Consider the following 14,979-nt stretch of genomic DNA (forward strand, 5'->3'; position numbering starts at 1 on the left):
CTACATAACTAGTATCTCTACTATCCCATGGATACACATCAAGTTCTTTATATACTCATGACGTCATTAACTAATGACTCTGACGACAATTACAAAAAAGAGAAATAAAAGAAGTCAGCATCTGCTAATACCATTACTTCAATATACACCATGAATGATTGTGACTTTAGTCTCTAACAAATACATTTAAAGAAAAAATGTAGAATTATTTCCTTTACCTCGAAAACAGTAGAAGAAAACTGGGAGATGCTATATGCAGGAAAAATAAATGAATGAAGCAATAACGAGCACATACAGTTAAGTACATAAATCTTGAGACACTATGGTGAAACTTGTGGGTAAGATTAATCTATTACAAAACTTTAAAAAAGAAGAGTCCATTTTCTATAAAGAGGAGGCTAACTCTCGTATCATCTCTGAAAATGTTTTGCTCCGGATACTTGATACAAATTCTAAATCTGCCAAATGTCAACAGTTCACAGAAGAATATACCTCTCTTGTCAGGATTCAGCAACTGTAGCACAACGACAAACCCGCAATTTTCTTTTGTGAGCGAAAAAAATGATCTAAAAATGTATCTCGTGTCAATCACTCATCAGAATATAAAAGGATTAAAGATGTGACCAGAAAAGAATTAAGGTTTAGGGTATCGAGGGGAAAATTTGCTTCATCAAAGAAAGGAAAGTTGTGACGATTCTTACGTCCGACCTCTCCAGCCCCATCTCTTAATGTCGTCTCCTGCAAGTTCGGAACTCAGCTGTGCTAATGAAAAGTAATAGTTACCTGGAACTTCCAGTCATTTGCAGGTGTATCCCTCAGCAAAATATATCATTCATGTGTTTATATCTACATGCATGCTATAAACGGTTAACTTGATTTACCGGGTTTGCTCCCTCTGCTTCTCTTGCAAACCAGATGACATCAAATGTTACTCCCTCACTCTACCTTACCTCGCGGTCTAGAATCATAACAAACCCATCAGTTACTCCCGCCTCACCTTACCAGTCACCATGAGAGCTATTCCTATGACTCAGTCACTTTCCTTGCACTAAAAAAGGCAACTCACATACAAAAGTCACCTTACAAAAGCCACCCATTATTTAGCGTTTTCTATCCTGAATCTTCCTCACCAGAGAGAAACAAAGGAGGCGGGCCAGCTCCCCCTTGTGGACACAACCATCTTCCTGCCTTCACTTACAACACTTCATGTGTCCCAGACACTTGGATCTCTAGCAGCTGAGGCATCCAGGGTCGACGAAAGGGTCAAGGAGACCCAGTATCCTTCAGTACACTGCACTAACGATGTCAGAGAAAAAGTACTCACAAACAACCATATACTTATACTATAAACGTAGGGTCAAGCTGTCAGCCAAACCTGGAGCAGGATTTGCAAGATAACTTATTTCGACTATCAAATGTATTTTGCCTAAAAGTGACAAGGCCACTGTCACCATACGAATACAATGATATCTTTATTTTTTTCCCATCTAGAGTTAAGCCATTGGAGCAAACGCATGCGGGGAGGAAACCAGACTTCCGCTTGCGGTGAAAATGGACTTTTCTAGCGTATTGTATCTTTTTTTGTGTGCGCTGAAGAAAGGGCTTTTAGTAGCTTTCCTTCCGCATCATTTATTTTTAACACCTACAAAACGTCTCTATCAGTCCTCTCATATGCTTTCTCAGTCCATAAAAGCCCCATAGAAATCCTTCCGTTTGTCTATTCCTTAAGCAACTTATTCAGAGCAAACATCTGATCCATACATTCTTTTTATGAATCCCAGTCAGATGTTCTGTGTATGCCAACACTCTCTCAATCACAACCATTCTGCATAATTCACCAGGAATCTTTTAGTAACCAAATCCTTATAGCTCAACAGATGAACCAGCACTTGCACCTCATCCACTGAACCATTAGCACATGTAAAAGCAACCCTTTTACTCTAGTATTCATCAACCAGAATGTAACCGGTTCGAATCTAGCCACGTCCAAGACTCATGTAAACTCACCATGAATGGTCCATCGTAGTCATATGAAAAATCATGACCACTAAGGAAAGTAATCATTCTGTCTAATTCTGACTGTGATGCGAATACATTGGTCGTAAAGTTTACCGGATATCATTTCTAAGATATATAGAGTATATATTGCAGCGGGAAAGAGAAATACTGTGGCCCGGGAAATAGCACTTCCATATTTCTCAAAAAGTGAAAAGAATGATTTATGTTTCCTGTCATACGCATACATTCTTCATACAATATGGAATGAAATCTGTTATTTTCATGAAAATATTATGTATCAAGACAAAAAGAGGCACTTCCGTCCCCCAGTGTCCTTTCATACGGAAACTGAAAGATATGCAAGACATCGTAATGCAATGATATCTGTCTCTGCTTACAACATATATACATTGTTAATCTGAACCTTCTATCATTCAGGGCGCCTGAGTTAGAGCACCTGAAAAGAATGTACCCCAATTAATAGACAAATTTATGCAGCTACGTGCCTCAGAATCTAATGAGTTCGTCAGTTTCACAGGGGGGGGGGTTCCTCACTGTGTATGTCTAGTTACTACCAAGAATTCGTCAAAAGACAGACAGACACACAGACACAGACGGGGTAGTGACGACATCACGTCTCTGCTACACATCTGTACTGGTGGAACACAGAAATTCTATCCTCTCACCCTGTGAGTCTGCCTTTGTATCGACTGACGCTACTTACAGACCGAACAAGTTCTAGCACTGACAACACTCGCTCGAATACAATGACTCTACCCCTTCCCTCACCTCCCTCTTTCACAGACAGTAACATCTTGGTGTCAGCTTAACCCCTGGAGCATTGGGAACACTACCCCCGGTAGCTGGATGTGATTCTTAAGCAAATACATTTCATGCCTTGTGTTGAGATTCAATAAACTAATAATGATATTATAGACATTTTCATATCTGAACAGAAGCTGAGGTTTATCTTCTAAAACATATTAAATTTTCATCACATACGTTTGATTAGGTTTCATGCAGACTGCTAAGTGAAGATATTGGGTTTTGATAAACAAGTTGACCGAGCATTCCTGTCCTTTACTTCTACGAGGGGTTAGGTCAGGGATCCTGGTGTAGTTCAGGAAAATGATTTCCCACATCAATTGCACGTGGTCTCAGCCAACCACAGGAGGCGTAAATGCAACGATTTACGGAAAGATATTACGATGAGTATGTCTAAACAGGAACGTGACAGCAGTAGATGTCATACAGGTCCGAGGTACGACAGAACATGCTCAGTGTAAGAAAAAAAAAATGAATACTAGAATGATGAAGGGAGGAAAAGTGGGTTGAGTGGAGGCGTCAGTGTAAGAGTGAAAAGGTTTGGAGGAAGAAAAATGATCATCATCCATAGAGAGATAAAAGACGGTATGCGATGAGACAGAAACCTTGAGGAACACCACTGCTGATAAGAAATGAAGGAAACGTCATTTTATCAACAACTATCGCAATGGATCGACCAGAATAATAACTATGCACATGAGATCATAGAGAAGCAGAAAAAACAAATGAAGGATGTTTACTGAGCAACACTTATGGACATACCGCGTCAGATGCTTCAGACGTCGAGGGACATGACAAGATTTGCTAAAATCTCAAAAAGAGAGACGAGGACCAGAGGTGGGTCACATAAGAGAGATCACCAGTGGACCTTGCACCTTGGTGATCTGAAATAAGGGATTGGGATTGGTAGATGCTTACGAAAGCAAGGGTTCAGGAGAGCAGGGAAGGATTTGGAGGGAGAAGAATCGAGAGTAATGGGGCGATAGAATTATATGAATGGTCTCTTTTCTCAGGGGTGGGCTGTACCAATGCACACGTTCAAGATGGAGGAAAGGTTTGCGCTTTTAGACAGAGAAGAAACTGGCGGGAGAGGGTGGGAGGCTTAATTCTCTGAAACGAGAGGTGTTCTATCCGGTCCTTATGCCATCTTCAAAAGTCGCTGGCAGAGAATTATGATGATATTACCCGAGGATGATAGAGGAGAAAACATGGGTTCAGTAGGAGGAGCTGGAGAGGCAGTAGATGGGGAATTATTCGGAGTTAGAGAAATGAAAATGCTGAAAATAGCGGCTTTATTAGCTGAAGAACTAGCTACAGATTGATCAGGCCGGAAAATAGGGAAGAACGTTTGAATTACAGAAGGTGATGGAGATACTTTTGTTTAAAGATCTAAATTTTTCTAATGAAAAGGGAAGCCAGATCATCACATTGTATGTTAGAGAAAACATGCTCGATTTTATGAATAACGGCACCACTTTCTTTGTTCCAGCCCGTCCCACCAGCCCCTCAGCACCGTATTTATTGCAGAAGCCAGTGAGGACATAAACATTATGAAATGTGCTGGAACACCTAGAGGCTGTGTTATTAATCATAATGACGATATTAAGCCTAAGAAGCACTAGCATGGAAAACAAGACATTGCAACAGGTAATGTAATGCTGTCACTGCCAGAATACGAGTAAGTTACACAGATATGTCTGGTAAGTTAGAAATGACGACGACCCGAACACACATAATATCTACTCTGCTTTGTGCCCAGCAGACACACAGTTGGACATGATGCTGGTGAATGCCTTAAAATCAGTCATTTCAAGACTCTGAACCTGAGGTATAAGATCTTTGTAACCATTTCACTGACATTCATTCTCTTGTGGATGTTCATCAATTGCACCCAATGTCTGCTGTGGCGTCACTTGTATCCTGTACCATATGTCTTAGCTCCTCATTAAGTGAGTTTATAAGCCACGCGCTTAATATCTTGTATATTACACACTATATATGAAAATGTATATCATATACACTATAAGAATAAACTCTTACTCGCCTTTTGTGCAACTCACAAAGCCACTATCACTTTATCCCGTTCTTCCAGGGAGTAAGGGCTGGCCCTCTGGGTCCATGGGTTCCCCTAAGCCTAACTGTCCACCCTCCCTGTGTCAAAGCATTGTTATCCACCATACGGTCCAGGTTGGCCCCAGCCCACACCGCCGATATATGACCTTCAACAAGATCAGTGATTTTCAATCATTTTTTCCCCCCCATTCCGCATCAGCATCAGTGGTACATTTCCCTCAGCTTCATGCCATATACCGACGGTGGAGAACGATGAACTAAAGTACGCCTGAGAGGCACTGGCTACGTTTACTTGGACAAACGGAGCCATATCGTAACGACACACACGACCACCACCGTGCTGTCTTAACGTCCTTAAAACTCATATATGAATACCTACATAAACACAAACACAATACACACACACACACACACACACACACACATACATACATACATATATATATATATATATATATATATATATATATATATATATATATATATATATATATATATATATATATATATCCCTGGGGATAGGGGAGAAAGAATACTTCCCACGTATTCCCTGCGTGTCGTAGAAGGCGACTAAAAGGGGAGGGAGCGGGGGAGGGGGATATATATATATATATATATATATATATATATATATATATATATATATATATATATATATACACCAATACAGTGCACATGAACGCGCACTGCCATTTAACATATAACATTCAAACTGCTGTTGAAGAAATCCTTTTTACACTTTCACTTTTATCTGTTCAGTATTACTCATTCAGTTCATCATTCCCTTCCACCAACCACAGCCATCATCCTGTCATACTGGAACAACAAACAAAAAAAGAATTCGGCAGTATACCCTCTGTATATCTTCAAACAAAAGGCACTTCGGCAGTATACCCTCTGTATATCTTCAAACAAAAGGCACTTCGGCAGTATACCCTCTGTATATCTTCAAACAAAAGGCACTTCGGCAGTATACCCTCTGTATATCTTCAAACAAAAGGCAATTCGGCAGTATACCCTCTGTATATCTTCAAACAAAAGGCACTTCGGCAGTATACCCTCTGTATATCTTCAAACAAAAGGCACTTCGGCAGTATACCCTCTGTATATCTTCAAACAAAAGGCACTTGACAACACTATTCTCGATAAAAGGTCAACGTCATAGCTCGTCACCAAGCAAGAGTCACCCACAAAAGCTATTTCCTTAACTCGCTCGCTCTACAACAGAGTTCCCCATGGAGCATTTTTTTTCTCTAACCGTCTTTAAACTCATCTGTCAAGACCTCACTGTGCTCCCTGTAAACTGCAACGTGAGAGTCCATTCAGACGGATACGACATCATGATTTCATCAGAGCAGTACAGCATTACACAACCAACAACAGATATGCAGGACTACAACACGTAATTGGAACATTGGTCTGCTGATAACAGATCTCTGCAGCCTTCGAGAAATGCACAGGCACTCTCAACCATACCTTCATCCTCACGTTAAGCTGGTTGATCAACCACTCCCACTCAAAAGAAACACCAAACATCCCAAGTATCACATACATCACAAATGACACCCACTCTCCACACCACAAGCATCAACAAATAGGCCGTAAACAAACCAAACTTCCTTAGAGCACTTACTGGCACTAATTTTGGATAAGGAAAAGAAACTCTCAGTATCCTTTCTAAACTTTTCTTCCATTCGAATCTATGGCTCACTTCCTAGTCACTCACCCTTTCAAAAAGAAGCATAACGAAAATTAACACCTGAAGGAACAAAGTACACAGAACAATCACCGGCTGCTTAGCAAATTTTTTTTTTCTTCAAAAACTGCATAACAAAACAAAAACGCTTCCATTATGATCACAATTAAACTCTCTCGTCACTCAGTTCTATAACCATCCACCAACCTCAACACAGCTATTGAAAGCTCATCCTTGCCTCACATGTCAGCAGGATTAACACACAAAGCTCCTTACCCTCATTACCAGCTATAGCAAACATCATGCTTAAAAAAAAAAAAAGATATTCATTCTGTAATAACCGAACAACGGTAAAATCACCCTCCTTCCACAACCCGATTTTCAACTCAACTCCGTCGTAAATACTCGCAACTAAAACTACTTCCCCCCAGACACTTTCTCACCACCGTTCTAGACGATATTCATCTCTTCAGCGATTCAAACACTGATTCATCATAAGACCACCCTCATGTCTAAGACGCAACTTCCAAACTGAAGTCACCGAACACCGATTTTTGAAATGTACTTGCACCAGCTAACCACACGCACGTCATCCTCACATTACTTGACCTATGGTCCCAGTCGGCAGACGTGTCCGGTTTTCTGGACGCAGGCTGCTGGAGTCCATAAAAGAAGGCTCTGGGTCAGAAATAGGTAAATAAGGAAGTAGCTATGAAGCACACCCAAGTGATATATACATAACTCATTTTTTTTTTTTTCTTTTTTTTTGCCGCTGTCTCCAGCGTTTGCGAGGTAGCGCAAGGAAACACGAAAGAAAATGGCCCAACCCACCCCCATACACATGTATATACATACGTCCACACACGCAAATATACATACCTACACAGCTTTCCATGGTTTACCCCAGACGCTTCACATGCCCTGATTCAATCCACTGACAGCACGTCAACCCCGGTATACCACATCGCTCCAATTCACTCTATTCTTTGCCCTCCTTTCACCCTCCTGCATGTTCAGGCCCCGATCACACAAAATCTTCTTCACTCCATCTTTCCACCTCCAATTTGGTCTCCCTCTTCTCCTCGTTCCCTCCACCTCCGACACATATATCCTCTTGGTCAATCTTTCCTCACTCATTCTCTCCATGTGCCCAAACCATTTCAAAACACCCTCTTCTGCTCTCTCAACCACGCCCTTTTTATTTCCACACATCTCTCTTACCCTTACGTTACTTACTCGATCAAACTCATATAGATACTAATTATCAATATGCAAAATCATGTCGAAAGAAATACTAATGTAATGTGTTCCTTGTATGTAACCAGAAATACCTAATCATCCTCTGAATGTAAGACACACACCTAGATATAAAAACAGGAATGGCAAACGCTTTAGGTCAACCTTACATCATTTCCACTGAACTCTGAGGGATCAGGTTAAAGATTGGGTCATGGTACTCAAGGGTCATTGCTCGATGAGATCAAGGGATCAAGGGCTAGAGGACGAACTTCACCAGTACTTCAAATGAAGAAACAACTACGTAAGAACAAAATTAGCAAGTATGCGTTGTACGTGAAGCGACACTCACACGTCTGCGTTGTACGTACAGCGGCATTCAAGACTACGATGTTACAAGAGCTATGTTTTACTGGTAACAGGTAGGCGAACATGCATAACATAATTTCATGTACGGCAGACAGCGGCCGGTCACCAAGGGTGAGGCGAACACAACCTGGAGGAAATCTCTGGGTTACCTCTCCGCCACCCTCAACTTTAAGCTCAGTCTAGACGACGAGGTCTTGACTTTAAGAAAATGACTAAGATAAAGGACCTCGTTAAACATCTCTCCTGTGTTCCCATCCACACATGGAGAACCTAGTCGTGAGAACTGTTTCGACGAAACCTGATCTTCACCTACGATGAATTATAGACGTGATTATCAACGACACCACACTGTTATGTGCAGCAAGAGCAGATATGAATATGGCTATAACTGCGCAGTAAATCACAGGGAAGTGTGAGATGTATAAAGAAAAGGATAGAAGACAGTGCTTGGTTCGAAATCCTTCCTGAATGAGCTTAGATTTGCTACCGTGTATTCCCCAGATACATTCACTGATAATCGTCATCGTAAAGATGTTTTCAGGGTGATCTGATGTGTTCAGAACACTTGATGCAACCATCAGGGAATGAATACGGGAGTAAAGTCGAACTAACTAAATCATGATGAGGGTGGAGGGAACTTTCCCATAATCTGGAAGAGGCATCATTTGTCTTCAGAAGGCGGAGCGTCAAGTTAACGGGTAAAGGATCTGACTGTCATATTCAAGAATCAAACCGTCGCACTCCAGGGTAATGCTGTCCACGGTCAAGGGATCAAGGATACTTGGTAACAAGTTCTACCTCAAGGGGGACCAAAACCCCTAGCCCTGTGTATACTACCGACTGAAAATCCTATTTTGTGTCATAAAACTGTATCAAACCCGATCAAAAGCCGACTTTGGAACTAAAATCTCCATCAAAACTACGTGACATACTCAAATGGAAGAAACACTAGACTAATACGCTATGAAGCACACCCATGTGACTTGTAAAGTCGTATGATCTCAAGGTAATAAATTCACGGTGGAAGTACATATCTGCAACAGAGAACGTGACAAGCGTAGTATAGAGGACCTTAATATTAAACTGGACGCAAAGCTCAATTGGGATTATGAATCTTTGAAACTCTATATGCAAGGTTCAGATGACATAGCATGGCTCTAATGGGTTATAGTGGGACCATATTACTCTCCTGCACCACCAGGTAGTTCTGCGAGGGACAGTATAACGCTCTTACAGTATGTGACAGTTCGATGTGGGACCAAATAGCTCCGTTATCCGTACGTGACTGTCACAGAGAGACGAAATAGCTCTATTACCGTACGTGACAGCCTCAGATTGCACCGAATAACACTGTTACCGTCCTTGATGGTCCCAGACGGCGTTATATGGCTATTCAACCGCAAGAGACGATCTCAGATGGCACCAAAAATATCTCTATTACTGTTCTTGACTGTCTCAGATGGGACGAAATAGCTCCACTACTGCGCATGCTTTATTACCGTCCGTAAATGACCGAGATGGGAGTAAATAGCTCCTTTACCGTACGTGGCACTCCCAGATGAGACCAGTTAGTTTTATTACGTTAGTTTTATTACGTGACAGTCCCAAATGGGACCATGTAACACTGTCACCGTATGTGATGGTCCCAGATGGCTCTAAATAGCTATGAGACCGCATGCAAAACTCCCAGATGGGACAAGCAAACTCTTCTTTACCGTAACAGTCCAATATAAGGCCATTAAGGTCCGGTGTCCTTCATGAGAGTCCCAGGTCGGACCACACACCTGTATTAAGCAACGCAGCAGTCCCAGAGTGGGACCAAAATAACCTGCTGCGGAACGTCACTGGCCCAGGTGGGACTACATACATACTCCACGAGTCACAAAAAGAACTCTTAACACCCTTGAACGCAGCGGAACGACCCCAGGTACGACCTTACGACCCTTAGGGACGACGGTATGACCCGAACGGTATGATGGCCTAGCTTTTGACCTAACTAGTAAGAGTCAACTCATCGGTCAAAAATAATCCCCAAGGATCGCACCGTCTTGTTCAGTCTCGTTAAAGAACATCTCACTTCAAGGGAGTCCAACCTTTTCCTGCTCATTATGGCGCAGCTTTAAAGGTGCAAAAACCCTGTAAATATATATACATATATAATGTGTGTGTGTGTGTGTGTGTGTGTGTGTGTGTGTGTGTGTGTGTGTGTGTGTGTGTGTTTTAGTGAAATGTCATCTTTGGCGAGGTTGTATCATCGGGAGTAGAGCCTCGCCAAAGAGCTTCTCCCTCCATAGGAGTGTACATTTTCTTGCTTCTGGAAGTAGCAGGGAGCAGCCGACATTTAGAAAGATACATAGGTACAAATTATGTTTTTGTACAGCTGGATTAAGCCAGGTTTATTTCTTTCCTGTTATGTGATGCTCAATATGTCTGAATTAAGAGGAAATATATACCGCGGGTGAAAAAGGACGAGTATCGGAGTGAGGAGGGGAAGGGAAGTGAGGTGAAGAACATTGAGCGGAATCGTCAGAGTGCGCTGGGCTCGCGGATTAAAAGAAAGAGAGGGAGCTTTTGAGAGAAGAGAGAGCAAAGGCAGTGAGGACAGAACACTGAGGGACACTGATGTTGACGGCATGAAATGAAGTCGCTCCATCAACAACCATCACTTTGGATCAACTGGAAAGGAAGTAACCCGTATGGAAAACCGAACAAATAGAAGCGGAAAAACCAAAGGAAGGAAGTTAGGTAGGAAGAGACTTGGGCCACAGACTGGTAAAAGGTTTAAAGATGAGAATCATGAGAGAAGACTCATCACCCTCATAATGAGCATAAGGCTTAGTGATGGACGCAAGAGTAAAGCACAATATCTGAACATAGGCACAGTATTCTCCGATTACGAAGTTCTCTACTGACGTGCGAAATGTAAGTCAGGGCGACCTACTTTCAATAGGATGCTGAAGTGTTCATCAACATGTACCTGTATGAAAAGTTACATAATCGTATATCGGTTAGCGGCCGAGAACTAAACTCGAACGTAAAAGTAGTGGCTGGGCACTCGTCCGCGGACATGAACGTGGTCGTCGAGAATAGTACAATAATTCTTCCTCTACTTCGCTGATGCATCTAATATAAAGGGAGAAAACTAGCTCTTTCAGACTATGTCAGAGGTATGGTCCATCCTGTAAGAGCCAAGATAAAAGTGGCCGCAAACGGCCAGCACCGCGGTGGTCAGGCAAATGGCTCGGCTGGACTGGCAGGGTATTAGCCACGTGTAACATGCTCAGAGTGAGGCATTACAGCCGCTGGCACACATGTCGCTCTCACCACGTGGACCACACCCCGACGACTCTCCCCCGATTCCCATTTCTGCTGACGCGCACACTCACCACCTCGCCGGCTATCCGTCCTGTCCGCCTGTTCAGACGATCACTAGCTTACCATTCTTGTTCAACTTATCATCTTTTCCTTCATTCTTTACCTCCTACAACTTCCTCCCTCCTCCTCCCTCCTCCCTTCCTCATACCTCTGCTGCTCCTCACAGTCCTCTCCCCATCCTACCACTCATTCCTTCCCGCTAACTCTGGTACGTACCTCCTGGCCTCTCGCCTAGATTCATCCCGGTCCCCAGCCCCTGCGGACAGCGGCGGTGGTGTAGACGCCCCGCAGCTCCAGACGGCAGCAAGGCAACCACTACACACAACAACAACCCCAACCGGCTGCGGGGCAAACCACCACACGCCACCACAGCCCCAGACCGCAATGGGACAGCCACTACACACACACTACCACAGCCCCAGACTATGGTAAGGCAGCCACAACACACCGCCAGAGCCCCAGACCGCGATGGAACAGCCACCACACACACTACCACAGCCCCAGACTACGGTGGAACAGCCACCACACAACCAGACGAGGGTCGGACATAGACAAACAGACACACTCATGCCGGCGTAACACTGCTGCATGTTGTGATTGGTCACCTATCTCAGCGTGAAGCTGAATCGTGTAGGGAACATGATGTATGGTAACGTTATACACAGCACTTGAGGATGACTCCACTAGGTACAGGAGAAGCAAAGAAAACGCGACCGAACTATGGGTTAAGAAACATGGATATAAGATGGTGCGTGTCAACTGTGAGAAGATGGGACCTTGGAAATAAGACTCTCAACAGCACTCAAAAGAAATGACGTTACACGAACATATGTACAGGGAAGAACTGGAGAGAGGGAGGGGTTGTAAAAATCGAGACTGGTAATGAGGAATATATGTAGGTATATGAGGACGGATACCATGAGACCTGATTATCCATAACAAGATTATTTGCTGAAGAAAAGCAACAACATTCTGAATCCCCTTTTTCTTTGCACTCAGAGACAGGATAGCAGAGCAGAGGGTACATCAGGAATATGCAAGAAAGGTATGTAGATATTCTATTTTTTCAAACATGTTTGCCGTTTCCTGCGTTAGCGAGGTTGCGCCAGGAACAGACGAAGAAATGGCCTCATTCGCTCACGTCCACTCTCTAGCTGTCTTGTATAATGCACCGAAACTAAAGCCCCCTATCCACAACCAGGCCCCACAGACCTTTTCTTGGTTTACTCCAACCACTGCATAATCCCTGTTTCGGTCCATTGACAGCACGTCGTCCCCTGTAAACCACATTGCTCTAGCACACACTGTCCCTTGAACGCCTCACATCTTCCTGAAAGTTCAGGCCCCGAGCCAATAAAACATCTATGTAGATATATATGGTTAAATTTGAGGAAAATTGTCGAGCCTTGGAGAGAACAGACAGCAACTGATGCGTGACGACATGATGAGCATAGAATAAACCCAAAGCTACGAAGACTGGAAGTATAACTGGTGAGGATGGCAGGGAGGATTGTGTTCAGGGGAAGAAAAACTCCCTGAACAAAGCTTCGAGGTCACTTGAGAGTATTACCTACCCATAACAATGGGGGGATTTGCTGGGGTATAGAGTGTAGCCAACTACCATGTAGGAAAACTGAACACAGACCTTTGATAAAGGATTTGGTGAGAGAGAAATACCTGCAGATGGCTGCGAGGCAGTTCCAGGGGTGTTGAAAAAAAAATATGAATATTAGAGAGAGATACAGCATGAGAGGATGTGGATCAATAACGTGGAGGAAGTCATGTTCAAAAGAGGGAGTCATTTTCTAGCGAGGGGAAGCATGTTCAGAGGAGGGAGTCATGTCTGGAGGAGGGAGTCATGTCCCGAGGTAAGGATTCTGTCCTACTAGTCAGTAAGACACGTAATACTGCAAAGGATACATGCGTAGTGTTGTGGAGAACAAATTTCAGTGTCAGGAAACGTCTATTGTCCAGCCTTGAGCCAGACTGCGTCCAGCATGCATGGCATCCAGAAGTGTAATGTGTTCTACTGTACTGTTCTGTAAGACGTTCGACTGTCCGGTTCCGTCACATCCAAACTGGGATGCGCTCTACTGTACATACTGTAGTGCGTTTGACTCTCTGGCCTTCGTTGTTTCCTAAAGTGTAATGCGTTCTACAGTATGCATCGTTATGCATTCTGCTGCTCGACTTACGTTGCATTCAAAAGTGTAGTGCGTTCTACTGCATGCTCTGTGGTGCGTTCGACTGTCCGGTTTTCGTTACATCCAAATTGTGGCGCATTCTACAATATGTTTCATAATGCGTTCGACTGTCTGACTTTCGCTGCACCCAAACTGCGGTGCGTTCCACTGCATATACTGTAATGAGTCTGACCGTCCGGCTTTCCTGGCAACCAAATGGGTGGTGCGTTCTACTGCATGATACGTAATGCCTCCGTTGGCCTAGGAAGATCGGGGAGTAATGTGGCCGGTCCCGTAAGCAGTAATGTGTACGTGTCCGTATATGCGCTGCCATATCCGGAGATTTGTACTGTCTATCATGGTCTGATTCACGTAATGCGATGTGACACGTTAACACTTCATGGTATGTAATGAGTTGTGCTCAGCAATGTGACGATTCCAACGGTGTGTTTCGTATAGCACTGTGTTGTGTACAGTAGTGTGTTGTGTCAACGTGCGTCCAGCAGAGTGTTATGTCCAGCAGTGTTGCATCTGACGGCGAGTTGTGTCCAGTAGTGTGCTGTGTACAGCAGTGTGTTGCGTCCGGCAGTGACTGGTGTCCAGGAGAGTATATGGTGTCCAGCATTGCGTTGTAAACAGCAGTGTGTGGTGTCTAGCAGTGTGTGGTGTACAACAATGTGCTGTGCCCAGATATGCGGTGGGTTTGCTGTGCAAGGCGTTGTAATCTGTGCAGCATCATGATGTGCTGTGTCCAGCAATGTGTTCTGCCACCACAGCTGTGTCCACCAGTACTGTGTGATGTGTCCAGCAATGTGCTGTAATATGTCCAGCAGTATTTTTGTTGCATCCAGCCATGTGTTCTATGAATTGTGTTATGTCCAGTAATGTGTTATGTTGTGCTACGAATGTGTTATGCCCAACAATGTTAAGCGTTGTGTCCAGCAAGGTTGCGTCCAGCAATTATGTGTCCAGCAATGTGTTGTTCAGTTGAGCGGGATCTTGTTTCCAGTAACTGTCCTTGTTCAGTACTGCGCTATGTCCAGCACTTAGTTGTGTTTAGAAGTGTTGAGCAATGTTACGCTGAACAATGTGTTTTGTTGTGAATAGCAATTTTTTTGATATGTCCAACAGTGTAATATGTCCAGTAATGAGTTATGTTGTGTCCAACAATGCGCTGTGTCCAGCAATATGTATCAAAATGTCACAACTCGCTGCTCACGACAA

Source organism: Panulirus ornatus, chromosome 2 (assembly GCF_036320965.1).
Source record: "Panulirus ornatus isolate Po-2019 chromosome 2, ASM3632096v1, whole genome shotgun sequence".
Classification (NCBI taxonomy): Eukaryota; Metazoa; Arthropoda; class Malacostraca; order Decapoda; family Palinuridae; genus Panulirus; species Panulirus ornatus.